General features: G+C 30.8%; 1 protein-coding gene across 2 annotated transcripts in view; it reads left to right on the top strand.

Moving 5' to 3' along the window:
- The window catches only part of LOC113518905 (angiotensin-converting enzyme-like), a 244,579-nt gene that overhangs the window by 134,451 nt on the left and 86,459 nt on the right, over positions 1–23,669 (top strand). Inside the window, exon 2 of one of the 2 annotated variants that reach the window (XM_052898564.1) lies at positions 18,618–18,653. The exons of the other annotated variant lie outside the window; for it this stretch is intronic. The gene's annotated coding sequence lies outside the window, so the exon portion shown is untranslated. The remainder of the gene's footprint in view (positions 1–18,617; positions 18,654–23,669) is intronic. 2 annotated transcript variants of the gene reach the window in all.

Here is a 23,669-nt window from a genome sequence, read left to right as displayed (position 1 = left end):
TTCTCAGATTGGCGATGGGCTCATGACAGTCCATGGGTATAAAATGGTCACTTTAGTGGTACATAATAAAATACTAAAACGATTCACATATATAGTTCACCTAGTTGATTTATTTTTTTATGATAATACTTAAAATGGGTTAGTTGATATTTGAATTGCTAACAATAATTGTCTGACACATTAGTAGGTGAAAATTACTTATCTGTAGAGTCTAAATGAATCTCACTACAATGTCTATTCATTCATAATCAATTAATCCATATGATTATATATATATATATATATATATATATATATATATATATATATATATATATATATATATATTCTTTATTGAATATAATATGTCAGCATTTCTCTTTATTATGAGGAAGTCGAAGACTGAACTAAACAAAGTAATCGGTCAATGCAAAAGAAGGATAACTCGTAATGTAATTTATCTAGCAATGGGTTTTAGCTTCTTACGGGTACATCTCTATTTTTTTTTTTAATAAAATACACTAATTTTGCTTGCTGATAATGTAGCTTTCTATAGATGTGTAGGTATATTTTCAAAATCGGTTAAGTATGTTTTGAGTTTATTCATTACAGACAAAATATGAGATCTTTATTCTTTATAATAAGTTAAGACAATACTAAGTGACTCTGCATGTTCCACCGCTACAGCTTATTAATCGTTTAATATGATGCGTATGGTCACTTTCTATCATCATACATCTCGCTATTGATAGGGTATTCACCCTTTTGTTGGAATCTGGATGGTCGCGAACAGCGCAGTTTCAGAGATGTATCCTCCCACGAGCGCTCAGGTTATGAAATGAGCTCCCTGTCGACGTGTTTACAAGATATTACAGGTTGGGATTATTAAAAAAAAGGGGTAAAGAGGTTTTTTTAGGGTCCGCAATACATAATGCTCCTGGTATTGCAAGCGTTTATAGGCTACGGTAACTTCTTACTATCAGGTGGGCTGTACGCTTCTTTGCCACCTTAGTGGTAAAAAAAAAGAATAGCATAGTTTTTAAGGCTATATTCTTTGGAAAAAAGAATTGGGGTGGGGCACGTTTCTCACAGAGGAATTTTAATAAAATGTTAAGGGCAAGAAGGCATCATCACATAAAAAAATATCACCTAAAAAAAAAGCGCTCTTTTCTTATACTCCTACTCGTAAATCATGTCTAATACAAGTGATTAATATCGTCATGAAACTTTTAATAATGTGTTTGCTATTTCTGAATACAATCTCTAAAGGTCAACATAATGATAGCACATAACGTCAGTCAGATCTTTGGTGTCATAAACAACTGATTTGCAGTTTATCTTGTGAACAAGTTTATGAGTGGGACGTATCTGATACTATATCGAAAAAATACGTAAATACTATGTCTCATCGATGAATGTTTCCCTACGAGATTTATTATAGCTTTAACCTTGACACACAAGAAGTTATATGTAAATCTACTTATTGATTTGTTTGTTTATTTGTTGATCCCTGCGATTATTTATGTGCTGTTATTTATATCTGCGTACGATAAAACATTTGCAATATTATAAATATCTTTTATTTATTTATTTATATGCTTTTATATATGACTACATAGTATAAAACAAAATCGTTCCCAGTCAGTCTGTCCATATGTATCTTTAAAATTACACAACGGATTTTGATGCAGTTTTTTTAATAGATAGAGTGAGTCAAAAGAAACGCTTGTATGTATAATACATGCATAATATAATAGGGAAACACTAATAATTTTATCGTATGATAAACTTAAAAACTATATATTCGAAATTGTATACTGTAGTACATTTAGCATCAGCATTACATACGTGAGAAGCCGGGGCGGGTCGCTAGTTCATTTATAATACAGATATTAGGTTATAACAAAAATGTACACAGACGTACTTATCCCATAAAAGGATTTCTTCCAGTAATCCTTGAGCACCCGAAAGATGAAAATGTCTATGGGGTTTATATATAAAGCATAACATATACGGTAATCGTATATTTATTTACTGCATGATTAATGAGAGGAGAGAACAATAGCTTTCCAATTAGATAGCATTTTTTTTGCAAGTACATTATCTATGTTTTCACTAATTTTATTCTGAACTAATTTTGATAATTCTTTATTCAATTGATGTGATTTATTTCCGTGTTGTTTTTATATTGAGTCACGATTGAAATAGACATATTTGTTACATTTACCCGTAATATCGAGTTAAGGATCCTCAATATGGAAGCTCGTACTTAACAAGTTTTTGAGACTGTGATCGGCAAACAAATTGTCGACTTGCCTGATCGATGGAAAGTGGGTAACAGTGTGAATATAGACATGAATATATATAACATATATATTTTATATTATCTTGTTATATTTAATAATTATGTTATTTTATAATAATAAATACATCTTAATACGAGTCAATACTCGTATTACAAGATGCAGCTCAACAGCTGCCATTAGCATTAAGTTAGACTTAGAATGATAAAACTTTTGTGCATCATGTATTAACGTGGCGCATCCAAGTGTGTATTTAGTATGAAAAAACTATACTTTATGGCATTTATACTTTATGGCATTGGTAAACTTGTCATAAACATTAAAAAATTTAAAAACTATAAGAAAAGATCTCGCTGAGAAAACAATGGGCGACCTTATTGCTAAAAGCGATCTCTTCCAGGCAACAGTTTTATTTTTTTTCTATTTTTTCGTCCTATATTTCTTTAGAACAAATATTTAGTTTTATTGGCTGAATAACTCCTTAATAGGTGATTAATAATTTGATTTTCCATTATACAGACTCCAAAATATCATCATCATTATTTCAGCCATTATCCGTCCACTGCTGGACATAAGTCTCCCCCATAGACTGCCAAGAATGGTCCTGAGCCACTTGCATCCACTGACTCCCTGCAATGCATTTCAGGTCGTCACTCCATGTGGGTGGGGAGGGGGGAAGGTGCTCTTACACTGCGTTGGCCCGTGAATATATTTATTATCTATTTATCAACATCATTAGAAACAGTTGATTCTTGAAGCTAATTATATGGTTACTCATTCCACAGAAGACCTCAGTCGATGTAACTTAACATCATTAATCGAAACTGGATTAAGTCTGCATTTACCTAAATCTTTATTTATTGCGTAATATTAAATCGGTTATAGCTCATACTGACTTAGATACTTCTCTTAAGATTAATGAGTGATTTTGCCTAATAAGTGTTATCGACTGTTAATTAATTAATCGATTATATTTGAATAGAATAATAAATTAACCAATACGATCAATAATAAAATGTAATGGATTACCAATTTATACATTTATAATTGACTAACATAAATATCAAAATTAATTAATTAATCAACATACCATTGATATAATTGTTAATTGTTTAATCAATTATTAACAAACTAGTTGTCAATATAATCAACAACAATTTCTATAGTAAATTGTATGAAATTTTAAATAATAGGCCAATTGATACTTAGAATAATGAATAATCGATTATTAAGAAACAGTAATCGAAGGATACAATGAACTATCGTGACGTTATAGCGACCATAAACCTGAATGCAGCATTACCCGGTAATTCATTGATGTTTTATTGTCGAATGATTTGCAGATGTTTGACGTACGCCTAATTAAGCAGGGTTCGTTTGATGTACCGCAAACACTAACCATAGGCTTTGGAATATAGCTTTCATGGATAATAAATTACAACGCAGAACCAATAGTATCAGTTGGTAGATTTCTTTGTCCGTTTTGAATGTTGTTAAGCCTAAAATAAGCGTTCTAGTTTTAAACATTAGAGTGAAGTTAAAAAATTGTCTATGCCATAGAACATATTAAGATACAAATTTCGTAATTAAAAAATGACAAAAAAATTTGAGTCTTCCATACTAACTTAATATTTGATCGCGTCCCCTTAGTTTAGGCTTAAAATTATTTGTCGAATTCTTTTTAGGTACAGCTTGTAAGCTGTAAAATAAGTACTAAGTGTATTTTCGTGAATCAAAAATTAAAAATTTTTGGCATTTTTAAAAAATGGCAAAAATATTTGACCCTCCTGGCTGTACGCGCCGTGTTTGTATAGAGGCTTTTAATTTTCGCCATTTCTCGACACATCTAAAAATTTATTTAAGAAAAAAAATAACTTTCCATATTAAAACGCTCCCTTAAAATCATTTTATTCTTAATTACTTTAATTTTATTCTGTATAATAATAAATATTCTCGAAATTCATATAGGTAAATTACGACCCTTATATTATAACTCATCTAAACTGGCCTGCCGCACAGACATTAATTCTGTAATGAGAGTGCTCACACAAATCACACAATGGCGCCGTTCAGTTCAATTATCCGTTCGTTATCATCTTCATACTAGTGGTCTTGAGGTCAAGTAATGTGTGCCATTATACGGCCGAGTTGATTTGATGCTTTGCACATGTGTTTCTTGTTAAAATATTTTCTGCTTTTTTGGTGATTGCAAAAAGGAGTACATTCATAGATTGAATATATATATATATATATATATATATATATATATATATATATATATATATATATATATATATATATATATATATATATATATATATAAATTAGCAATTGTCCAGCCGTTCTCGAGTTTTAGTGAGACTAACAAACGTCAATTCGTACTTATTTATTATAAATAAAAAAAATAATAACAATATAGAATAATGTTTTGAACTAAGTATACATTATAAATCTGTATATTTAATTCCTATTTAAATTATTAATGTTACTTATGTGTTACATTATTTTTAAAAATATAAGCGTTAAAAAAGTCTAAGTAAACTACGTAACCATAGTAATGAATGACATTTCTTCGCCCATTTTTACATTTTTTCCGTGGCAGCTGTTAAATTACGAACATTTGTTTAGTCTAAGATACAAAGCTCAGTGTTCATTAAGCGCAACACTCAATTTTCTTCTTTTTTTTTACTCCAATAAAACAAATCTTGTAAATTAAACTTGTCTATGTGTTGTCTATAGAGAATCGTAAAACATTTTGTTATTATCGTATATACTTTCATTTCATACTCATTTTTATACAGCAAATATATATGACTGAAGAAAATGGCAACAAAAATAAGACAGTATATTAAGTTTATTAACTTTATATAAATATATTTTTTATTTTCTGTAAATAGTAAATTTTATCTTGATACAGGACGAGATGATATTGTACATAGTTTTTGTATCTTGTTTCTGTGCAAATTACGAGTACAACTGTGTAATTTGCAGCTCTGCTTTAATGGCTGTGATTCAGAAGTGTAAAATATTTTAGTAAAATTGCTGACACCCGACACTAATTATTACTTACAGCTTATTTCTCGTGTCTCTTTTTCTACATAATTATCTAAGTCAGACTTCACATATTTTCACTTGTGATAGATAAGTTTTTAATTAGTTATGTTAATGGTTGACTGGTAGAGAAAACCATTTCGTGTTAAGTTCACCAAATGTACATATTCACACTGTGCATTGAAGTTTAAATATATAAATATTTACAAATAATAAAAAGCTACGTGTTTATATTCTCCTCTCTTATTAATTCATATATTTTGCTTTTAGCATAATAAACGCATGGGGGGTATCATAGGCGAAACAGTATACTTTGTTAAGTTCGTGGTACTGCTCATGTCTATAGGCGACGGTTACCACTTTACATCAGGTGGGCCGTCAACTTGTTTGCTATTCTAAGTTGCATAAAAAATATCATCAGTATTTCGTCTTCATAAACGAACTAAAAGAAATATCATTAATTAACTCAAATAAATATCTTAAATTGTAGATCTTAGAAAAATTATGAAACTTTGCACAGAAGTTTTTAAAAGAAGGAATTTATTTATTGTATTCCCTATGGACTTAATTAGAGGATGTAACTTTATATGAAATTTGCTTATATTATTTGCGTAATACCATATTATATATACTAATACAACAATTATTTTTGAAATACTATTATTTCATATTTCCATTATTGACTGCTAAACTGAGGCTTACTTATGGTACGAATCTGCAGAAACTTCGAAGCATTCTTCACGTATAAATTATTGTCATAAAGACAAACAATTAGATTTTTCGTTTGTTATAGATAAATTTAAAAAGCACTTAACTGATTCTAGATCTTTTTTTATCTATATTACACTAATCTAGTAACAGATAACAACCGAGTGCCAACCACTAATTACACTTTCAAAACTGTAAATTTAATTAACTACGTAATCGACGCTTCGTATCAGCCAGCGCTTAATATAGTTCGAACAACTTAACAGAGTGAACTAATTCTTAAGCAAATTAATACAATTGTTGATGAACATTCGGATTACGACATCAAAACTTTAATGAAACTAATTATTTAGGAACCTGCGCGTAGTCAATGTCTTACAATTTGGTTCTATTTTACACTTTAGGTAGTACTCATTGAGGGAATTACCAATAATTTTTTTTTATTATTAATTTGAGCGTGGATATTAATACTTTTTAAATGACTTACAAAACGAAATGCTTTTAATTCTTATGGTTTTTTTGTGTGTGTAAATTCTGAATTGATTTTTGATGTTTTTTTTTACAATCTATACGGTTTGTTCCCATGTTGGTATTATATTAAAATTTTAACGATTGAAGTTGTTTTTTTTTTTACAAAATCTGCATATTATTTAACGTCCATGGCAAATTGCAGCTACCGCTGGTCGCTTTTAGGTCGCGGCCTGTACTGTCTATTGGGAAATACATTTGATATATCAATGCATATTTCTGAACTTTTAATGTGAAATTGTTTTATGGCCAATAAATGTTTCGTATTCTGTGGAATTGGATTAGATGTATGCATCAATCATCAATTTCACTTAACGATTATTAGATATGTGAATTACTCTACTAATATAATTTGAAACAATATTTTTTTAAACAGTGTTTTAGAAAACTCTATTTTATTGGTTAAAATATTGTTCAGTAAGTGTAATAATGTTTATTTGTAATTTTTTTGTGTAAATATCTATAGATTATTACCTACAGTTAAATTTATTAGTGTTATATAAATACCTTCTATTTTTAACTTTCTTTTGTTTAGACTTAATAAGTGTTAGACACTGTTTGTATTAAGATATCTAAATATGTATTTAACATTTGTCTATAGCAAGTTTAACTTTTTTGTGGTAACATGGTAAATGTTTAACTCGTGTTAAATGTAAAATTGTATAACTACCAACTGTGTCCACGGCTTCACCGGCTCCGCTAGTGCAAGATAAGGAAAATTCGAAATAAAATCCTTGAAATAAAAACCGATAAGCCAACGTAATATTAGCAAGCTAATGCCCTCCTTTTTTGAGAACAGATCCATGCATAGAAGTAAATAAATGAACTATGTTTAGCATAAGAATATTAATGGGTAGTAGTGTCAAGTTTGATGAAATTAAACTTTAACAACCGACTTTAAAAAAGGGGAAGATCTCAATGCGATGGTATTTTTTATGTCTGTTACCTCATAACTCCGTCAGTTATAAACCGATTTAGAATTTTTTTCTTTTTATCCAAAAAAATATATACTTTTAAATATGTTTTTTTTATGGGTGAAAATGGAATGGCAGCCCCGCCTATGTTATCGGTATACGCTGGCGGGGCACCAGAGAAGGGTGATCGTTGAGAATGAAAACAGGCCAGTTAGTCCATCATCATGAATTTATCAGAAATTAACCATGATAGTTTCCGGGGGGAACGCGTGGAGGTCGACCTGGTTGGGTATATTGCTAGCAATGGGATTCTTAGTCTCCATTACTAACAATCCCTTTCCTCCCACTTTAAGATATGTATTAGACAGAAACTATTCGCATAATACCATTCAGGTAAAGCAAGGTTACAAACCGAGTTTACATATCTGCAATAGTCCGACCTAAAGGGTTATGAACCGAGAGATAGAAAAATGTATTTTAATATACGGAGTACATGTTTCACAAATTCTTTTCCTAGAATAGGGCATGGTATTAAAATTTTAAAGCATGCAAACCCATTGAAGGCATAGCTGATATATAAATATGCCTGAAATTTAAAGTATTTATATTGCTTTCCAACAAAACTTTTCATAATAGACCATATATAAATGGAAATCTACTAACTAGGCGTTGTTCGTGGGCTAGAATAAAATATGAATACATTTCCGTAGGGATCTCGTTAGAATACCCAGTTTAAAAGTATCTTGTTCAACAAGGTTCTGCAAATGTTACCTATTCGTACTTAAATTCAAGGGAACCAATACAACATCACCAAATTGAGTTTGTCATTGACTTTCTGAAGAAATTATGTCCTTTTATTCTACTGTTATATTAGAAACAATAGGTAATGAGAGAGATTTTGTACAAAAATCTTCTCCATCTACCTCTATTCTGTTTGTTTTTGTCGTAAAGTAATACCATGAACGTTACAATGTATTGTGGTATCCATCATATCTATAGGTGGCAGTTATCAATTCACGTTAGGTAAACAGACTATCCGCTTGTTCGCCATTTAATATCGTATAAAAAAATCAGACGGTTTAGAGATTCTTGATGTCTCCCAGATAAACAAAACTAGTCATATAACATATATTATCTCTAACCTTTTCGGGATAGACAGAAACCATCAAAGATTAAATGCTACGATTCAATCAGATCTCTTTATTCATATTCATCAATTGTGAAGTATTTATACAAAAAATCTATCTATTTTTAACTTAGCCCTTCCGCTCATCAATTATTTGGTCGACGTATGTTTGTTTAGGGTGGCCTCTATAGCCATCTCCACTAAGAATGGGTATTATATATTGTAGTTACAATATCTTTGTATTGATCCAATAACGGATATATTAAATATATATAATATGGAAGTGAATAAATCGATCGAAATGTATAAAAAAATATCCGATTGATATGGACGATATCAAAGTGGGATAACCTTTTATTCCACCATCGTTGTCTTGCTGCATTCCATATATAGATTGAAGCACTACCAATATTGGCCATGTCTAATCTTCACTCAACTGCACTCGATATATTTCTTTCGTAATTCCTTCTTCATTCATCCTTTCCAAAAGACTTAACCGACATTAACACTCCCATAAAACTAGTTGAGAGAGGCCATTCTGAGGATACATTACACTCTCTCTCTCTCTTGCATGCATGTAATTGAGGTTGTCTGTAAGAGATTGCTTTTAGCGATAAGGCCACCTTTTGTAATTGTATTTGTATCAATATGCTATGTATACATCTATTTTGTGTGTAATAAAGAGTTTGTAATGTTATGTAATGTAATAAAAAATTGCACATGGCTTACCAGATGTCGGGTTTACGAGAATTAGAACTAAAATTCGTTTATTTACTTGAATAAGGTATTATACAGATGTATAATATAGTATCTGAAAGAAATTATAGTTCAAATCTTATTTTCTTACATTGTAGGCATCAAACATTGTAAATTATTAACGAGAAAGAGAAATTATTTCATATTTACAAATATATTAGTTTCTTTTTATATACTTAATAGTTAACTATACCTTTTTTTTCTGATGCACGAAGAAAGTATAACTATAATATTATAACTATAGTATGTTTATATATGTATAACGAGAATTTACTCCCGCCCGTATCGACGTCTTTACGGACTCTGCGAGTTACAGCTTGCAGTGCGAGATGAGACACTGTGACGCCAAGCTCTGTACAGTACTCCCCCTGAAGAAGATTTCCAAATATATATATATATATATATATATATATATATATATGTATGTATATATATATATATACATACATATATATAATTTGTTTATTATTCGTATTCTTATAATCACATTTTGATCTCTCTGTATTATGTGTCCACTTAGATAATAAAATCGTGTTTATTTGGTGGTAATTTATATATATAATTAACATTTCTCAAAGTATTTTACATACATCAACATAGCAAAATAATTTAGACCAGAAGAAATATGATTTAATCCGTCTCAATGTCAAAACAAAATATTAGAAAGGTTATTTTTTAATATTTCCATACTAGGTCAATATCTTTGGTATGTCTCAAATGATTACATAACAATTCGAGACGCAGTGCTATCTAGATCTGTCCGTTAGACAACTAGTAAGATGGAGTTCTGTAGGTTGTCTTCGATATAGTCTTCTTTTTTCAGTTATACTAAATTGAAAAGTTTCACTTTCCAACAGCTGGTCTGGTTGGGATAATAATCTGCATTTCTTAGACATCTGGATCGAGTGCGTGCCCAAGTATATCACGAAAGCAATAAATACAAGCTGAACATTTAAAAAATATTTTCTCTTTTCTCCTTGATTGGCCAGTGTTCAGTATAAAAACTATTTTAAAAATAAATTTACTACTAATTCTTAGTATTAGATAAATAAAATAGATATTATTTGATTGATAAATAAACATAGGAATTGAAACCAGGCTTATAGAACAAGTTACGTACTCACTGGCATTCTGCCAACAGGGTTCACTGTGCTCTCATATTTTATGATACAGTTGTACGTTATATGTCTAAGAATTACTATGTTTGTTTTGCCTTCCTAATTGGCAGTAATGGAATAGTATGAAATATTCGGCCTTCACCTTTTAAACTCGACTTTATTGTTATGTTTTTAAGATCCTTAATATTCTATACGCAGAATCAATCAAGAGGCACCTCTTGGAAGAGGCGAGAATTGATGAATTAGAAGGTACATAATAATCAACCAATCGAATCATTAATAAAAAGATATGCAAAATAGAATTTGAATATTGAATTTGGTTATGAATTTACGAGAAAATAAATTCGGTTTTTGAATATTGAAATTGCAGAAAATTTTATTATTTTTATATATAATTTAATTCAGAATTTAAAATAATTGTATAATATAATTTCAATAACGATTAGAAATTGGAGTCTAGTGTATAATAATAGTTCTCTTCGTTGAATATCCAGAGTACTCTCAGATTTAGCATAAGGCCATGAGATACATCACAGGTGGAGACACCTAACAGGTAAGAATGTAACTATTCATCTATCCTTGTTACTCTGTATTAACATGGCACGTGTATAAAGGGGACATCTACGTAAGACACAAATGAATATCACCAAACTATTGTACAATTTCGCTTTAAATTGCCCCAGTAAATTGAAGTTAAACAACTATGCTGACACTAATCCTCTTAAACTGGGTATTACATGAATATTAAGGTACTTCCAAAGGTTGTGGCATGTTTAGTTTTCGAATATGGGCTTAACGTTCTATTTTGATCATAGCAGGTACATCTAGGCAATTATTTGAGTTATATATTTACCTATTAGCCATATAAGGATACTTAAGCTCGAACGATACTTCGCTTGTTCTTGATCTGATCTCGGTGTGATAAGAAATCTGTGGTAAAAGTAAAGAAAGAATTTGAGATTGAGCGTGACTGGATCAGAAAGGGACTAGACTGCAGAAGACACGCACTGTTTCTTATATAATAATATTTTACCACATCAAGATCGGAGTGAGAACGAATCCAGACCACTATTATCGATAGTGTGGATCCGGCCTTGAAGTTTAATTGCGAAATGATTATAAAAAATAAAAAAGTACGCAATACCTTCACGAATTTGTGAACTAATGAAGATGTACTTGTCTGCTGAATGAAGAAGTCTACTTAATATAATTTAATATACTTCCAAAAAGATTCCCAATTAATTGATATTGATTTTCTGTAACCATGTTACGCGATTACGTTACTAATTCAGAACCGATTTAAATAGGGTATAATACATATTTTTGTTCTTTAAGTGATAAACTGCTTATGGTAATGCAATATCTACTAATACACATACGATTTCGTATTCTTAATTCAACAGTTCTTAATTCAAAATAAAATAAAAAAAAAAAACATATTTGATTCGTTATTTTTTTATCATAATTACAATTGTCTTTTTAGATTTCTGTCTATTTCATAAACTATTATCAGATAATTATTTATTGTATAAATAATGATTGCAAATGATTCAGAATTGATGAAGATATCACGTAGTTTCATAAAAAAAACAATCGAATTGTGACCCTCTTTCTTTTAAAGTCAGTTCGAAAGTATTATTTTCCCACGGGAGTTCATCCTGTAGAATCTTTTAAGTGATGTCCAAACAATGAATGAGCGATGAAGTATACGGTCTGTTGGGAAATCTATATCTTGAAAGTCATATTTAATCAGAATATTATTACACGAAGATTGTCTTGATACCTTACAGAATTGAGAAACGACGAAATCGAACGCGACTCACTTTAACTTCCGAAGTTGTGGAGTTTTCACGCGTCTACCCTCTAGAGGCGGAAAGAAAAATCCTTATCATTGTTTTGACAAATACTTTCAATAAGATGTAGACTAACAAGATTCTGTTATCCTTTTATTTGATTTAATGTTCAAGAATTTAATACAAACAACCAATTTGCAACCCATTCAGAAAAGGACGCCAATTCTATTGTATCTCTTTGTGTTTTGTATATTAGGGAGATCGATCTATTTATTTATTCTTTAGTGACTACATAACAAAAAAAATGTCTGGTATAAAAGGCGGATTTAATACTATATAACATTCTCTCCCAGTCAACCACCTATGTTTTTAAAGATGTTGATATATTTTTAAAAGAAGTAATCGTTTTCGTATTTTTTTTTAATACAATTTTACCAGATGGAGAATTTTACAAAATCGTGTGCGTGCGTATTTCTATTTCACTCGTGTTTCAGTCATTAAACAGCTGATTACATGATTACGTTTCGGTTTGAAGTTTGCGATGTGTGACAGATGTGGGGCGGTACGATCTAATTTATTTTAGTGAAACTCACCTCTGACTATCGCGACAACTTCTATTGGAACCATCCTTTCTTGACTACACTTTTTCACACATACATCGTATATACACACTTTTATTTACGTTGCATCAGGTTTCTTAAAATATATAGGTGCTTTGCATTCCAACCTTTACTGGCCACCATTGTCCCCCAGTCTCCTGCCAAGGGTCGAATTACGTCATATTAAGCCGAGGTCAAAGCAGCTAGGGCGCCCTTAGACATTATAAGACCTCTCTGAAAGTTAAGAATATCATCAGCATTTATCTGCAGCCATCTGCAGTCAATAGCAATAAGATAGTTGAAAAAAAAAGGTGTAGAGAAAGGGTTATTAGAAATTATCATCATATTAACCATTATCTATCCACTCCAGAACATAGACCTCCTCATAGACTGTCTTAGGAAACGGTCCTAAATCACCTATATCTATTAATTCCATTAAATGCATTTGAGGTCGTCACTCTATTATTAGGAATGCTAAATATGAATTGTATGCCTCATTGATATAAAAATTGCTGTATATTTTTTAAATCTTCATTAAACTATTTTGTTTAAATTCTGCTTTTAGGTACTTAGCGTCATTTGTTCCACAGCAATATTTTTTACTTAATATCTCCCTAAGATCCACTTAAAAATCTAGTACTCCACTCTCCCAAAGCAATTCTCATTTACCTTTCTCAGATCCATTAGTTTAGAACTTTAGATGGATAGATGAGGATGAATTCCCAGAATGATAGATAATAAATTTCTCTTAACAATAATCTTTTAAGTAGGTTACGTATTTCTTTCTTTTCTAGATGAATTTTATTGCTAACTACATTTTTACCAGCTACTAGAAAATGTTGAAAAACATCTGAAATTCACGTACATGAAGTAACTAATGAAATAGACTAGGTTTAAATAGTGTATCAAGATGAAATCTACGCCAGATTTTAAGTTAGGCCTGCAAGGATACAACTGTGAATATTGCATCCAATTTGATGTAGTAGTTTTTGCGTGACGTCAAACATAAAGAAAGACAGACAGACAAAATTTGTAAATATGTTTGTTTCCTTAATATCGTCCGTACACATACAATATTTACTTTATTATACATTTTTTTATTTAAGAATTATTTTGATAGATATCAAGTATACACGTACATCTTATTAAAATATTATTAAGCTAGTGACTTTTTTCGCCCAAATTTTGGATCAACCCAGCATATGATATACTACAGAAAAATCTAAAGAACTCTTTTCTCTGATAATAATAATAATAATTTTAAAGTAAAATTATATGTACGTACAGTCTTACAAGCAAAAAATTTTAAACTATTTGACCTTTTTCTATGTTTAACGCGCGCAAATTTTCGTATGACCTTTCTCAACTCTCGCGATCCCTCGTCTTATCCTGTCTGAGATAACTTCGTTCTAGCTCACATATAGTTATTAAACTTTCTTAATTGTCCCCACACTGCATACAAGGTGTACGTGACCCGATATACAGTTAATATGGCTATACACACAGTAGCTTGCTTTAATTAAAACGGGGAAAGAGCCAAACATTAATTGGGTGTCTTTTTGTCCTTCGTTAAAGCTTTGTCTATTGTTAAAAAGTATTTATGCCATAAAATATATTTAATTAAACCCGTTTCATTTAAAAATAAAATACAAAACTAAAGCTAATATACTCTTTTAATTACTTGCTATATCCTGTGGCTTGGCCTGCGTAAATATTAACAAAAATTATTTATCTGCATTGAATTTTGTTTTACCTATTATTTAGATATTATTCAATAATACATACTTATATAAATATTTTTACATTTTTTTTTATATTTATAGAATACACGCAAAAGGGTTAAAAGGTACAAAAATAGTAAATAAGGCAGATAAGAAGAAGATCTTTATATTATTTTTCAACAAAATGTAGTCTGTCTGTTTTTAAGTATATCTATTACTAAAAAAAAAAAAACTTTTCTCTTATAACATTAGTTTACTTAAATAGACTTAGATATTAGCTCTTTATGTTGCAAATATAATATAATCTGCAATAAGTCCTTAACGAATTCAGGCAAAGGGCCATTTACTTTGATTAATCGCCACTTTATTAATACGTCGTGTTATCTAAAAGGTACGTTTATTAAATCCGATCTTATAATCGATCCCTGTGAATTCCCGCATACTCGTAAATGGCTTTTTGTTTGTAGTTACCGAATTTTGTGTTGGATTTATAACTTCTAGCTTTTGGGTCTCCTGAACTCACCAGATGGAGCCATCATTTATTATATACCATCTTACTTAAATGTACGTAATGCAGTGAGATCTCTGTAATGGATAAAGATGGAATGTTGCACCCATTTATGCTAATGGTATAAAATTGCGGAGCACCAGTTGAAAATGAAATGTTGAGGATGAAGTCGGACTAATTTCTCTTGAATTCACTGGGATAGGTGAATTTAATAGGAATGATATGGCCAATTGCGATGCATTTCAGAGTGGTGATATATTTCAACTTGATAGATATTAGGAAAGTAAAAGTAAAAATAAGTTACTTCACTTACTGTTCACTTTTTTTTAGTATGCGAAATTTGCCATTAAAATAGTTAATAATTATTATATAATATAAAATATTTAATAGTTTAGTAATAACGGAATTATTCTCGCAGATAGATCACTGTTCTCATTTTGTCATAATACCATAATATTAGACTAAGGAAACTTAATGGTCAAGAGGTGGGTAGTAACGTCCCCTTTAAAAGATCACTAAGGCCTAACTGTGGTTGCCACCCGCTTACTAAGCGTGACAACTACTGGTAAAACCACCCCAATAGCCTATGTTCAGCAGTGAATTTCAGCAGCAGTTCAGCTAAGAAAAAAGGAACTGATATTCTGTATATATATATATATATATATATATATATATATATATATATATATATATATATATATATATATATATATATATATATATATATATATATATATATATATATATATAATTCTGAAATTCAATTTTCGTTTTTTTAATGGAATAATATATTTAATATAATAATCAGAGGAAGTTGGTTACAATTTAGTCAAGCGGCCATACATAAAGATATTTCTTTTTTTTTATACACCACAATTTTTGGTTGTTTTTTTATTTTATTTTATTTATTGATAGAAAACACGTCAAAAATACTGTGCCTATACCTAACATAACATCGTATATTATATAGTATACTCTGTTATGTTCATTATATTGTTGATGCTTATAGATAGGTAAAGTGGTAACTGTGACCAATTTTTATAAAGTGGGCAGTATGCTTGTTTGATATTCAAAGTTGTATAAAAAAACTATCAGATGTTTACTACTTATTGTTACTCATTGTTCATTCTCATTTCATTTAATATTAATAGTGCTTAATACCTTTTGCCTTTCCAATGTGAATTTGCTCGATTTTGTGGTGTGGATGGAGAAGTTCAGAGGTTATTTTTATCCAAGTCACGTGGAAGTAGTCGCGTTTACTGTTAGTATATAAAAAAAAGAGAATACGACAAGAACTTACTAAGTAGCAAACTTAACAATGATCATTTTATAATTACTTAGAATGTATATTATATATTTACCTATAATAATCGTCAAAGTTCAGAAGAAAGTTTGACTATTTTTATTTATGTCACGTAGAAGAAGTCGCGTTTACTGTTAGTAAATAAAAAAAAGAGAATACGACAAGAACTTACTAAGTAGCAAACTTAACAATTATCATTTTATAATTACTTAGAATGTATACTATATATTTACCTATAATAATCGTCTAAGTTCAGAAGAAAGTTGGACTTATTAAATTGAAAGTGAAATTCTTCACTTCGTTAAAACTTTTAATGATTATAATTAGAATATAATTATTGTGTGCTTTGGTAACAGTCAGATTATTAAGGAAATCATTAATAGTTAAATAATTAGTTGTAAAAGTATTAAGATAAATCGTCATAGTCGTAGAATACTGACGGATCTGACGAATATTACATATAAAGATCCGTCAGTATTCTACGACTATGACGAAATGTTCATCACAATTTGTGCCAGAGGGAGACTTTGTACAAAAGTCGTTTGTTTGGGCACCTCTATCCCATTCGTGTTTCTACCGTGAAGCAGCTATGTTTACATGGCTGTATTTCGGTTTGAAGAGTGGGATATGGCAGTGAATTTACAGGGTACAGAGGAATAACACCTGAGTCCTCAGGAATGGCAATGCATGGGGGGTATCATGGGAGAAAAAGGATACTCTGTTATGTCCATGGTACTGCTCATGTCTATAGGCGACGGTTACCATTTTCCAACAGGTGGACCGTCAGCTTGTTTGCAATTTTAAGTTGCATAAAAAATATGGTTATCGTAATTAAAGAGAATAAAAGATTACGTCTGCAGTGTAATTTACCCATGTTTATTATTAAAATTCATGAATCTATATAAAAAAAACATTTTGAAACTTCCCATTGAAAAAGAGGCGACTCATATTGGGGCTCGAATCGCACTTGGTGTGAAATGCCCCATATTGCCTAAATTATCATATATTACGAGTAATAAATAGTTGCCTTTGGAAATCAGTCATGAGGAAAAGTGAAGTTTCAATTTCTGAGAAAATACAAATGGCCATATATATAGTATTAGCCAATAAATAGTATTACAGATAAAATCCTTTATAATGTACTTCAATCTAATTTATAACAGAGATTTCATTGTATTTGCTCTTGTAATTGGTGCAAGTGCCGCCGCTTTATGTCCACTGACGTTACACAACGGTTTAAAGTATATTAAAGTGTTCATTGAGCCTAATGAATGCGATAACGATCTTCCTTTATTAATCTATGCGGATAATTTGAGTCGCCTTGAAACTAATTAAGACTTGTAATGTTTGCTTGTGAACGGCCCTACTTGTAGTAGTACAGTTATAATCTAGGTATCTTGTTATCTACAGTTTATTTGATAATTTCATTATTATTTGTTTATTTATTATCATTAATTGCTTAGACCTTTTTTGAGGTAGACTTGATTCTATTATAAATAAAATAGGATAGGATATAAAAGTATATCTTATCCCATTTATACTTTAAAAAATGTTTCTATACATGCCATGGATTTCGGATACGCTTAATTTGATCCTTGTAATTTTAATATAGTATATTTATATTTTAATACAGGTTTTGCTCCCTCATAAATCTGAATATAATATTTATACAAAATTAATTCTCTTAAGAACTATAATTTCTTTTATTTTTTTAGTTATTACCTACTAATATTATCATACAATAAAGATGCAATCTATAGATATAGATTTAACTGCTTGAAATATGATGAAATATGAAAAGCTAATCGGGTATTTTTTTATTCTTTTGAATAGTGTAAAGGCAGTAAAACTGCTATTTACTGTCATTCAAGATCTTCAGCTCATAAGGGCCGGTAATTCAAGACGTACCTCTGGTACTGTAATATTAGAGACATCTGTAAGCTGCGATGATCATACACTACCAGGCAAAAATTATGCTTCATATACACAGTTATCGTTGAAAATTATGTCACAAATTCACAAAAATCATAAATTAAGTTATTGTCAGTCTACCACAGCTATTTTTATTTCGTCAAATGAAACATGGTACGTAAAAGAATAAAAATACAGTTATATATATGTATATCCAAAAAACATCAGCATTCTTCTTTCTTTGACAGTTATGTAACATTATTTCTCATAAATTACATAATAAATTCTTTTGTTCACAGGGTCGTAAAGCCACGTACTAAAAGCTGATTGTGCACGTAAGTACACAAATAAATGTTAAATTGATCATCTTGTTTGCTCATACTTTGGTTCCGACTAACTCTCGGTTTAGTAATGTATTGAATACGAGATGCGATTTTATTAATTTATTAATTTGATCACAGTAAACGATTTTTACCGGAGATTTTATATAAAAGACGTAGATACATTTAGGAAGAAAAATTTTGTGTTGACCTCGTACGGGCAAACGCAGTGTAGGACGACCCCTCCCTTTAGACGGAGTGATGACCTCAAATCCACTGCAGGGAGTCAGTGGATGCAGGTGGTTCAACACCGTTCCTTATGGCAGTGTATAGGGGAGGCTTATATTCAGCAGTGGCTAAGATGATAGGTACACACTTGTGTTTTGTTGTGAAGTAGCGCTGCTTATACAGTTATTTCTGTTTAAAAGTTAGAATCATCAACATCATCATTTAACGTTAACTTTCCACTGCTGAACATAGGCCTCCCTCATAGACTATCTTGGTGTTTATAATTAGGGCTGGTAGGTTACAAAAGGTTTGGGTATGACAGTGAATTTACAGGGTATGGAGGTTTATCACCATAGTTCTGAGGAATAACAATGCATGACAAGTACGATGGATATCATAGTATATAATTTGTGATGTTCATGTATATAGGCTACTGATTTTTTTTATAAAGATGATAATGGTATGGCACCTCCGCATTAACAGTAAACACTGGCGGGCCAGGAGTGAGGGTTGACAGGTGAGAATGAAGAAACAGATTAATTAGCCCGTCGTAATGAAAAGAGTGAACGAGAAAAGAACATTAATTAAAATAATAGAGAATAGAAGAGGCAAAATGCTGGGCCACCTTATACGACATGACGATTTTTTAAGAGCATAGTAGAGGGAAAAATAGAGGGCAAAAGAGGAAGAGGAAGACCGAGGAATAACTACATGGGACAGATAAAAGAAACACTAGGTGTCATGTCGTATAGGGAGGTCAAGGATATGGCCTGGGATAGAACTGGCTGGAAGAAGATGCATGAATTAGTTGCACAGACGAGAGGAAACTCTTAAATGGAAAGAGAGATGAATACACCTGGGATTTAGCACGATGGTCTCCAGGAGGGACCATGTGGAGGTCAACCTGATAGAGTATATTGCTAGTAATGGGACTGGCAGTCCGTATTACTAACAATCCGTTATCTCCCTATAGGCTAATGTTACCACTTTCCATTACGTGAGCACTCAACTTGTTTGTCATTCTAAGAATTATACAAATAATTGACGTACAAATAAAACGGTATCAACGCGGGAGTCGACCTTATTGTTACCAAGAATAATCAAAATCAATTCGGAATTTCCGATGATATCGCTCGTATACATATGTTTATGCGGACTCTGTATAAATTTCCATATGCTACTCTTTTTTTCTTATTTTATATAGTGAGTTCTAAGAAACAGAAATAACACGACTATTTTTATTTCGACTTTGTATAAATTCCTATCAGTTATTAGGCTAAATTTATTTATATTTTTTTTTGTGTTCTTTATGCAAACTTCTAAGAAACAGATACTGTGTACAATATGAAGAGCCTTTATAACGCCCGTTCAGTAGATAGCGTGAAAGAAGAAGAAGGAAACTCCATTGAGATTTCCACCACTTTACCGAGATTAAAATTGTACGATTGCTCCATTTTATTCAGATAAGCGGTTTGCATGCGGATACGACGGGGCGGATCCGTTCTTTATAAAAGTTAAATCAACCAGTGTTTAATTCTTATGAAATCTATTCAATTGCCGCGTGGTCCCGCTATAGAATGGGACACCCCTTTATTTCCCATGGGTTTCGTTAAAGGGAACTTAATAGTTGAGGGATGAGCAGCAGCGTCCCTCTTAAAACATCACTGAAAACCTAACTGCGGTTGCCAACCTACCTACCAAGCGTGGCAACTACTGGCAAAACCCCCCAAATAGGGGGAGGCTTATGTTCAATAGTGGATATTTAATGGCTGAAATGATGATGATGATGATAATGACTTCAATTCAATTGAAATTATATTCAGCTATTTAATGTTTATATTGTATCCACTGACATAAATTTAAATAGATGTCGCAATTTTATGTAGTTTCTTTCTTCCTGCAAAAGAAAAAATACACACCAGAAAATATACAGATTCTGTACTTATTAGTGGAGATTTTAATATTTTAAACTTTAAATACTACTTTTAAAGTCAGAAGTATATTAAACCAACGTTTTCTTCGTTAAAATGCAAAATAATAATTCACGTCATTATTCTTAACTTCAAACTTTAAATAATAACGATATAAGATTTTGTCTTTATGCAACTTAAACATAGAAGTATGAGTGAGCTTTAGTGAAATGAAAAATATATTTCGTATATTTTTCTACAAGTTTATTTAACTAAAGTTCAGACAGTGATGTATTATATATGTATACATTTTTGATAGATATGTAGATGTGTTTCATCTATCATAGATGTTAAATTAGAAAAATTGGAAGTAAATAAGAATATTTCATTGTATTAGTTTTGTATACTGGGCATTAAAACTATTCCTGTGAGTGTAGCCTCATGAAATAATTAGCAGTAATGTAATAAGACTTTAGTAATGATAAGAATACTAGTACCAGAGGGAGACTTTGTACAAAAGTCAATTGCTTGGGTACCTCTGTCCCATTCGTCATTAAGGGTGGAATATGGCGTGAATTTACTGAGTACAGAGGAATAACACCTGAGTCCTCAGGAATGGAAACGCATGGGGGGTATCATGGGCGAAACAGTATACTCTGTTATGTCTGCGGTACTGCTCATGTCTATAGGCGACGGTTACCACTTTCTATCAGGTAGGCCGTCAGCTTGTTTGCCATTATAAGTTGTCAAAAAAATAAAATAAAAAAGTTTACCTATTCCTTAGCGCCTTAAAAAGTTAAAAAATAATATATTATTATTATTAGTCTCCTTCTAACTGAAAAGAGTCTCTACATGATATGCGTTAGTCAACTTGTAATATCTATGTACAGATGTAAATCTGTAAGATTGTAGATATTTTTAATAATTACAAATATATATAATGCATTTTAACTTCAACATAATAGTCGAGGGTTTTAAGAGCGACACTGCTGTCCAAGCAGTGTCGCTCTTAAAACATCAAAGCCCAACTGCGATTGCTAACCCGTCTGCATAGCATGCCAACTATTGGCAAAATCCCCCAAGGGGGGATGGGAGGCTTATGTACGGCACTGGACGGTTAACGGCTGATGTAATGATCATGCATTTAGGGCCTCTAGCCATATTCGTTTCCGTTCTCGCAACATGAAATCTCATCTGCCTATTAATTTAACAATTCAATATCGTATTCAGTATTTGCGTAAGCATCGCTATAGCGCTTTGTAACATTATAATTTGTCTCACTGGTACTTCACTAAGGCCGTCTGGGCTATTCATAAGTCCTTTGAGTATATACTCTTGCTTTGGGAGTAGGATGCACGAGTGGTAAATAAATGTGTGTATAACACGTGCAATAAATTATTAAATTTAATAAATTTCCTAACTTTATATGAAGTTACGATTTCAATTACCTCTTTAATTTCACTATATTTGTAGTCAATGTAGGTCCCTAACATGGCTTAGTGGTCAGAGGCTTCACATGCCCTCTGAAGCACGCAGTAAATGACAATTATTTACAATTAAAAAAAAATGGAGGAGGTCTTCAAGTCGGTTGTATTTTCTTTATTTTTCGTTTTTCTTTATTACTCCGTCCTTTATATTTATAAAGGACGGAGTTCTAAGATAATTTGAAAATTTTTTTTTCAACTGAATGAATATAGATACTTTTAGATTGATTCCATAGAAATGTTATCAAAATCTATTCAGCAGTTTAGTTTTAAAATTAAAATAAGAGTAATTGGAATTTTTAAATCCCAATATGAATTAGTAAAATTCAGAGATTTAGGCTGGGATTCGATCTTTGGATATTAATCATGTTTCGATAATAGATATATGATGATCATAATATATTATAGATTTCTTGAAAACAATTTTTATATTGGTCCTTTATTTTATTATAGGACTAAAGATGAAAACCTATTTGTCTGATGCCGCAATAAAATAAATTGATCAGAAGCTATTCATAATAGTAATAAAGATAAAGATGGTAGATAAATGGACAGTTATCAAGTAAGTACGTATTACCTATATGGAAGGAATAGTTATTTTACGTTTTTGTTTATTAGAATAGTTTTGATCCAAACGGTATTTTTGTGTAACGTAAAAAAGAGAAAATTGTTCGAGTATATTTTTGTGTGTCTGATACACTTAATGATTATCATCATATGAGCCGTTTTCTGTTCATTGCTGAATATAGGCTTGATACAAAGTAATACACATTACCTTTGTCAAATATTTATAGACATTCAAACGACTACCGAAAGAACGTGATTCCTAATTTTTCTGTATTTTTTTCTGCATTTCTTTTTCTGATTTTTTTCTGTATTTATTTGTAATTCGAAATGTTCACCAATTTTTAATATTTCTTTTTATTATCGATAGTTTGTTAAATATTAATTTTATATATTAATTGAAGCAACTATTTATTTTAGAGCCTGCAATGTCTAACCATCTCAAATCTCATATCAAATAGTGGCAAATTATCTTTTTCTTCGCCTTAAATTACAATTTTTTTTTATTATTCCCTTGTACTGACGGTTCCTGCACACAATACTGACCAGATAGATTGACCAGATTGTAAAAATATTTTCCTATTACGAACCATGCTTCTTTGAGAGGATTCAGTTTCTTGAATGGTATCGTTGGATTTTGGTTTGTCATGAATTTACACAGAATGTTCTTTTGAATTTTCGAACCTTTTATACAGGGTGAAATTGAAATTGTAAGCATCTTTTGAAGGGAATGTTCAGCCAACTGAACGGCATATTTTAACCAAAGAAACATGAATCAAAATACGACAATTTTGAGCTTCCAATATGTTGTATTTAGTTTAGTTTAGTTAGTTTTAGTTAGTTAA

The sequence above is a fragment of the Galleria mellonella genome, unplaced genomic scaffold, assembly GCF_026898425.1.
Source record: "Galleria mellonella isolate WM207_F2 unplaced genomic scaffold, CSIRO_AGI_GalMel_v1 utg44, whole genome shotgun sequence".
NCBI classification, from domain to species: Eukaryota; Metazoa; Arthropoda; class Insecta; order Lepidoptera; family Pyralidae; genus Galleria; species Galleria mellonella.
This window is presented reverse-complemented; position numbering and strand designations above follow the sequence as displayed.